The sequence below is a fragment of the Leptonychotes weddellii genome, chromosome 8 (assembly GCF_054177405.1).
Source record: "Leptonychotes weddellii isolate Sample4059 chromosome 8, ASM5417740v2, whole genome shotgun sequence".
Classification (NCBI taxonomy): Eukaryota; Metazoa; Chordata; class Mammalia; order Carnivora; family Phocidae; genus Leptonychotes; species Leptonychotes weddellii.
This window is the reverse complement of record NC_138376.1, coordinates 72,546,597-72,554,983: the sequence shown is the minus strand read 5'-3', so window position 1 is coordinate 72,554,983 and position 8,387 is coordinate 72,546,597. Positions and strand designations below refer to the sequence as shown.

The 8,387-nt window shown below is 38.5% G+C and overlaps 1 protein-coding gene across 1 annotated transcript in view; it reads left to right on the top strand.

Annotated features, from left to right (window-relative positions):
- GPR63 (G protein-coupled receptor 63) overlaps positions 1–6,307 on the top strand; it is an 85,822-nt gene extending 79,515 nt beyond the window's left edge. The window contains exon 4 of the transcript XR_014147814.1: positions 5,990–6,307. The gene's annotated coding sequence lies outside the window, so the exon portion shown is untranslated. The remainder of the gene's footprint in view (positions 1–5,989) is intronic.
- The last annotated feature ends 2,080 nt before the right edge of the window (positions 6,308–8,387 follow it).

Here is an 8,387-nt window from a genome sequence, read left to right as displayed (position 1 = left end):
TTCTGTATTGCATGAACATTAAAAAAATTGAGCATTATTTTCTTTGAAAGGAGATAAAGCTATTTTGTTTTGAATGAGATGATCTTAAAAGTCAGCCTAGGGATTTGGGAGAATCATTACAATTTATGAACTATTATTTTGGAATATTTGCATGGATTTACATTCCTTTTGATTTAATTGCTTAATAGTTCTACTGGTGAATAACATGGTGTTGGTGGATTATTTTGTTTAAGACACAGATCTAATTAAAAAGTTACCCACAAAACAGCTTAGAGCAAGCAGCCCATTTAGACTAGGCAATTACACAATTAAAGTTATTAGTTGCAATTATACCTAAATTTCTAATTTAAGGATTAATTTCCATGTAATGTGTAGTGTCAGTACATACTAATGTTTAACTTTTAAAAACTCAATTGAAGAACCTCCTATTTACTATTACCTGCTACTTACTATATGTTTACAGTGGCCTGCAATCTAAGAATACTAAATTCCATCAATGAATTAAGTACATTTAAGTTGAATTTACCATTCTTCTAAATGGAAAAATACAGCATTCTCCTTCCATTTCTTTCTGAGTTTCTTCTGCTGAAAATATCTATTTTATTCAATGAAATGCTGAAATAAACCATTCATTTTTCCCGGCTGAGCTGTTATGAAAATAGCTACTAAAGAAGTTTGTATGATTTCAAAATTCAGTGATCTACTCATTTTTTCCTCTCATCTTTAAATTAAAAACAGAGGTAAAATATTGCCTTGCTTTTATTGACTCAATTTTTTAAAGATTTATTTAGTTGAGAGAGAGCGTGCTCAAGAGAGCACAAGCAGGAGGGGCAGAGAGTGAGAGGGAGAGACAGAGAATCTCAAGCAGACACCTCCCCACCCCTGCTGAGCGTGGAGCCCGGGGCTCAATCTCACCATCCTGAGATAACCACTTGAGCTGAAAGCAAGAGTTGGACGCTTAACCAACTGCACCACCCACGTCCCCCTTGCCTTGATTTTAAAAAGGATTTCTCAAAAGAAGAATGTATCCATACATGTGGATTTTTTTTTTTTTTGAGACTGTTCTTAGGTCATCCTTTTTTTCTTTGGGTGAGGTGGACAGCAGAAGATATGCTGTAAGAACATGTTGCAAACTACCATTAAACAGGTGTGATCAGAAATAGTAGTAGTGGATCAGTCATTTAATGGCACAGCCTTTAAAGTTAATGAGTATCCTGGGGTACCTGGGTGGCTCAGTGGGTTAAGTGTCTGCCTTCAGCTTAGGTCATGATCCCAGGGTCCTGGGATCAAGCCACTTGTTGGGCTAACTGCTCAGCTGGGAGCCTGCTTCTCCCTCTCCCTTTTCCCTTCCCCACTGCTCGTGCTCTCGCTCTCTCAAATAAATAAATAAAATCTCAAAAAAAAAAAAAAGATAATGAGTTTCCTAAGCTGGCAGCAGCCTCAAGGTGGTCATCTGTTAAAATTTGTGTTCCCAATCTGCTGGTGATGTAAGGATGTTAGAGCCTTCATGTAATTGCATTATCGTGTGATGTCGGGAAGCATCATTCATGGAAGGTAGCTGGTAATTATTTCTTTCTATACCTGCTACTCAGGTATAGAAAGATACTTGAAGGGAAGGACTGGCTATTTGTTATGTTGTTATCCCCAGCACCTGATGGAGTACCCATGTATTACAAGCAAAGTTGGTTGGGTAAAGCGTGAAAGAATTTGGCAAAATCATAATCAGTAATTTGAGTCTTCTCTTTATGCTAAGTAATTCCTTGAACTCCTCCTGAAGACTCAAGCAGTGAAATCTGCAGTTCAGAAAACAAAGGAACACTTTGACATCATTAAAGAAATGAGATGAATAAAAGCATTTTCCAGATAATGAAAGTTTTCCTCTTTGAAGTTTAACTATTTTGGTGGAAATATTTCTAAGATCTAGGCCACACTTCCTTACTTTAGTAAAAATATTTTTGGAGAATTAAATTTTATTTTAATCTGGAGGTCGCTATTTTAAATCCATTATCATATTGTACTTACAATTAGTAATTCCTGTTCTTCGTTTGAGTCTCAGTTTGGACTTATTAACATCTGGAAACCTTCCTTAACACCCCAAACATGGGTCTCTGACACCATCTATATCATCTATGCTTCTCATTTCATAACTCACCCTTCTTGATTATAATCATCTGCTTGTGTGATTTTTCTAATACTTGATAGGCTCCATGATTGTCGGCATCTTCGTGGTCTTACTTACATGGAACTAGGGAGTGAGGACATGCGGCTGGTCTGAAGTAACTACCACATTTAGTGTAAGAATATCACATTTCCTTATTTTTAGAAATAAGATAACTCTGCTTTGAGTTACTTTCTTCCCATTTCTGGCTGACAAGTCATTCAATCTGAGTCACAAATGAAAATTTCCTCCCTTTATCTCTGGTCATGCAATGATAATAAGAATCTGACTTTATACCAAACATTAGGAAAGAGCACAGTGGTCTCTAGTCTCCCTGGTCACCTGGGATATACACATTTTCCAAGCTCACAAAATACTTCAAAATTCTTCTTTGCCAAACTTGGCCATGGGTTTCTTTGTGAAATTCCAAGCCCAGCCTCCCTAGACGTACTATGCAGCCCTCTCTCCCTGAGTTCCTTCACCTTCTTGTGAAAGGTAACATGCTGAATAAGCCTTTTGCTAGTCTCACAATTTAAGAAAGTTCCCTCAAGGACCCAGTGAAAACCATCCTTCAGAAATGTAATCATCAAGGAAGATAACACCCTATCTCACATTCTCTTGGGAGATTATGAGCATAACTTTAGCGGTCACCTGACTCCACATTGCAAACCCTACTTCCAGTCATAAAGATATAAGAAAATTAGCAATTTTATCTTGAAAACGTGGATGTCATGGGTGGTATCCACTTAGCTATAGAAGAAGAGTCCAATTTTCTCTGTCTTTGCAATCTCTTTAGCAGATTGCCTATGATGAGGATTACATGCAGGTTAAAGTTTATTCAGTAATGAAATTATTTTCTTTTTCTTCTACATTTGTGGAGAGGTTTTCTGGGTTGGGAAAAGATTTTGTTTTTAACTGTATTTCCCCAACACTTGGAACACTCTACAGACTCTGATTCTAGCTACATGTGAGATACTCCAACAACCAATCCTTTGCTCAGTCTCAGAGAAAATGCGTATGTTACCCTCCTTCTTATTAGCTGCCAACTGCTGAGTTTTACCACGTGGCATAAAAGCCCCAAGGCAGATGGGCACTGCAAAGGCTTGAATGGGAAGTGATGGAGACATGCGATTTGGAGAACAAAATTCAGATCTATGTGACATTAAGACGAGAATGGAAGAAACTGGTCTTTGTTTTGAGAATTACTCCTTTAAGGAGAAATAAAAATTAAAAATAAGCGTAATTCTACTGTAAATGAGGGAAGAAACTTCTCCCTTCTAATTTTTCTTAGAGCATTTACTTTAGAAAATTGTAATTCTATGTACTTTTTCCTCTCTTTGAAATGTACTTATATATATCCTTTGAAGACTAGATAGGCTTTTTTGTCAGCTTTATGACTCAGGAATGTCTTTCTCAAGGCTCTAAGAGCCATCGCTTTAAAACATAAATACCAAGCTCCTCTCCAGTTTGTGTGGGAGGGTAGGAGCCCAACTTCAGTGGGCACCTTGCTTCAAGTCATAAAATACATCCTGTCATAAATATAGGAAAAGTTTGTTTGTTCTGGATACAGTGTTTTCTTTTAAGATTTTATTTATTTATTTGAGAGAGAGAGAATGAGAGAGAGAGAACACATGAGAGGGGATAGGGTCAGAGGACAAAGCAGACTCCCTGCCGAGCAGGGAGCCCGATGCGGGACTCGATCCCAGGACTCCAGGATCATGACCTGAGCCGAAGGCAGTCGCTTAACCAACTGAGCCACCCAGGCGCCCTACAGTGTTTTCTTTTTATGCTACTTTTGTGGAGAGGATTTCTGGGTCAGGAGGTTTTTTTTTGGTCGGGGGAGGGGTAGAGGGCGAGGGAGAGAGAGAATTTTAAGCAGGCTCCACACCCAGCACAGAGCTGACACAAGGCTCTATCTCAGGACCCTGAGATCATGACCACAGTTGAAATCAGGAATTGGACACTTAACCCCCTGACCCAACCAGTCACCCCCGGAGATTTGGTTTTTAATTATATTTCCCCAACACTGTCAAATAAGGCCCCATTACCCACATATGGTGGATCCTGAGTAAATATTTTGTTTTTATTTTGTAATGGCCAAATGTATTCTACCTTCTAACCATCCTCACTGGTAATTCCTACACGTCTTAGACATCTGGTTCACCTGCTTTCTGATAAATGATTTGTCTTATTCTGTAGTTTAGGGCACTGCTAATGATCAACCCAAGATAGATGGTGTATAGAAAATTCTTATTTTATATTATCGATGCCATCCTTTTTTTAAGTCAATGGTTTTATTTACTCCAAAGATGTTGTAGATGTGTGAATTCAAATGGAATCTTGAGAAGTAGGACAGTGACAGTAGTGAGAATTTAAATGGCTCTTCACTGCTTGAAAATTACTGTATCAGTCGCAGGGTAAGAAATGGTACTTGGCTTGTTTACATCTAATTAAGACTAAATCAGCACAGTGATTTCTTTGAAAATGTAATTCAAATGTTTTATGAGACAGTGATCATTAAAAATATCATAGGAATTAATTTGCATAATTAACTACATAATTGAACTCAACCTTTCCCCCAACCAAAGATATATTATTGAGAATGTGAGTTTGTTGCAGGAGGAGGTGAGAGGAGTTGTGTGATGATAATGCCAGGTTAATATTGACGTCTAGTCAATAATCTTCCAAAGGGGGCTACAGTGGTCAGAAGCAGCAGTGGCCATTGTCCAGAAGCTCTTCCACTTGTTTTTGGAAAGCCAACATTGACTAAGCATAGTTCATATGTCTTTGTTTTTTCTAAGCTTTCTAAGATCTCGAAAAGCCGAGGCTGAAACCTGGAAAAATTCCAAGAGAAGGAATACCTGAGGAAACCAGAGTTTGATATATAGAGAGGCCCACAGTCAACTTTTCCCTTCTCTTATTTGAGAGTCAAGTGTTTTTAACATGGCATCAGTGGCTTTCAAAGATCAGCAGAAAGACACGAAGTCATTCATTCACAGGGCAGAATGAGAACACACTGTGGAGCCTGGTAACCTCTTTCCTGTGAGAGGAATTCCTGTAGAATTCCTGATCATGTTTAGCTTTGGATGGTTATTGAAAGAAAAGGTTATTGTTATGATCACTGGACTCTCCTCTTTTGGATGTCAGAAAGGTTATCTAGCACATCCTCTTGCCATGGAGCCTTAACTGACTGTTCTCATTTGAGGACTTGTGTGAACTAGGACATTAGGACATCTTGTGTATAAGTGGGCTCTCAGACACCTTTATTATTATTTTGACCACTCGAAGCTTCCAACTGAGTAATAGTCACTGCAACAGCAAGTAACCACTAAGGAAATGTGAGAGTCTGATCTTAAAGTGAACTGTGTTCCTCCTGTGAGGCTCAGAATGTAATAAGGTGATGGCCAATAGAACTCCCATTATCTCTGAATATTTCATCCATATTTCTTACTCAGAGAAAGGCATTGCTGCACTTTTTGGACAAATGGGGAAGGGCTGGGGAGGAATGGAAGGCAAAAATAAGAATGAAGTCTGGTCTGATAGATGAGAGTTAGAAGGGTGATTTCTTTTCTTTCTTTTTTTTTTAAACCCCAGGGTATTGAGTAATAGAGTCTCTGTCATTTTAAACTAATTTGATTGTTGCAGGCAGTAGTTTTGCAAATCTATTTTACAGCCCGTCCCTATTGTTTTCATTAATATTGGAGCTAAAGGTGGACTCCATCAGGGCCTTCTGACATGAATCAACATAGTATTTGAACATATTCTAAGAGGGGCGTGTTGTCTTTGTTTTCATATATTTACAGGAATGGCTCTTTATCACTTTATTCACAGAATCTACCTTAAGAGCTCATTTCTTGGCTTGCTGATACCATGCACGGTTGTAATTTGGGCAGCATGAAATGTAACCAGGCAACCAAGAGCACACGTTCTTAGAAAGTTACTTAGCTTTACTCACCCTCTTTCTTTACAGGTGTTTTTGTTCCTGAATACAACTTTGTTTATACAGTGAAGAAAGAAGTCAAGGAAAATTTGAAATGTCTACTAGCCTCATTTAAATCATAATCCACTGATTAATGCCTATGATTATCATTTAAGAAGAGACACCTGGCTTTTGTATTTCTAAATAAAAGCAAACTGTTTTATCAATGACTCAGATTGTGAAGCTGAATGAGTAAAATATTTTGCAATTGTATAAAAGGAGGGATGTGATTAAATAATAATAATAATAATAATAATAATAATAATAATAATAATAATTGTTGTTGCTGTTGTTGGAAATCGTGTTGGAAATCCCAGGCAGGTCATCAGAATTTTGTTATTTTACCTGTCAGTGAGGGGATGAGCATTTCTTTTTTGGACCAGGTTTCCTTATTACATTAACCTTGGTTTCTAGAACCTGCTGATTATCCCACTTTCCTAAAATATCTTTATTACATTTTTATCAACCCTTATTTGTTTTCCGCCATCTCTCCGTTTTTTGTTTTGTTTTGTTTTTGCTCTGTACTTTGTGCTTCTAAACTCACTATGGCCTTTCTCTAGCACTCCAGAGTAGGTCAAAGAAGAGGACTTCTGTAGGAGTGCTTTTAGCTAATCCCTGGGGAAGGACCTGGTGAGAAGTGGAGGGGCTAAAGAGCTTCATCAGCACACGCTCATATCAGTCTGGACAAAAATCTGGGCCAGGCTCGTCTGTACATTCTGTCTCAGATTAACAAGATGTAGCAGTGGGTCTCTTGGTGATTTCAGCTGTTGTTTTTCTCTTGAGTCACACTATGGCAACTGGTGAAAATCCTAGGGTCTTCCTTTACTCTCCTCCTTCACTGTTCTCCTGTATAATATCTCGTTTTCTGTATCCACATCTTCTCTCTTGGCTTTTTTTTCTCATTGTAGTAAAGTACATCCTAAAGGGATTCCTTAAAAATGGGTCATGGGTGACATATTTTGATACCAAGCATGTACTAAAAATGTTTTTATTCTACCTTCATACTTGATTGATAGCTTGATTTCATATAGCATCCTAGTTTGGAAATTATTTGCCTTCAAAATTCTGAAGGTGTGGGCGCCTGGGTGGCTCAGTTGGTTAAGCGACTGCCTTCGGCTCAGGTCATGATCCTGGAGTCCCGGGATCGAGTCCCGCATTGGGCTCCCTGCTCGGCAGAGAGTCTGTTTCTCCCTCTGACCCTCCTCCCTCTCATGCTCTCTGTCTCTCATTCTCTCTCTCGCAACTAAATAAAAAATCTTAAAAAAAAAAAAAAAATTCTGAAGATGTTGATCTGTTGCTCCTGGTGTTGCTGTTGTGAATTTCAAGCCACTGGATTCTTCATTTTTTTATGTGATCTTTTTTTTCTCTCTTCTTACCTGGAAGCTTATAGAATCTCCTCTTTGTTTTCTTTCTTTTTTTTTTTTATTTAAAGATTTTATTTATTTATTTGACAGAGAGACACAGCGAGAGAGGGAACACAAGCAGGGGGAGTGGGAGAGGGAGAAGCAGGCTCCCCGCAGAGCAGGGAACCCGATGCGGGACTCGATCCCAGGACCCTGGGATCATGACCTGAGCTGAAGGCAGTCGCTTAACCAACTGAGCCACCCAGGCGCCCCTCCTCTTTGTTTTCATTCATAATTTTGAAAATGTACATTGGTATTCCTTAGGATGGCTCTATTTCCTCATAGCGTGGGTCCTTCCCATGTGGCAAGTTATGTTCTTTAGTTATATGAACTTAAATTATTTCCTGCCTTTCATTTTCTTTTATTCTTTGTTCATGGAAAGATTCATGCTTCAGTTTTCTTATCCTTTTATTTTCCATTCTTTTGGTTTTTTGCCCTACCCCCTGGGATATTTACTCAAATTATCTTCTAACCTTTCCATAGTGTTTTTTTTTAAACTTCTGATATCATATTTTAAAATGCCAAGGTCATCTTTTTTCTTTCCTCTTTAATGTCTTCCTGGTCATGTTTCATGGGTGCAGTGTCTTCTCTTCTCTCTCTGAGGATATCAGTGATAGTTGCCTACATTTGTTTCTTCCTGGTGTTCTGTCAGGTTGTTTGTTGAGCTCGTCTGTCCATGTTAGAGACTTTGTTTGGATATTTGGTAATCCTTAACTATCTACTCAGGATTTAGGGTGAGGGAATAAAAAGGTGATTAGTGGTCCTGAAGGCATGGACGGAGTTTTCATATTTGAAACTCAACTTTGACCTTGAGCGGGTCATTTGTTGGAAAACCTTCCGAAGTATT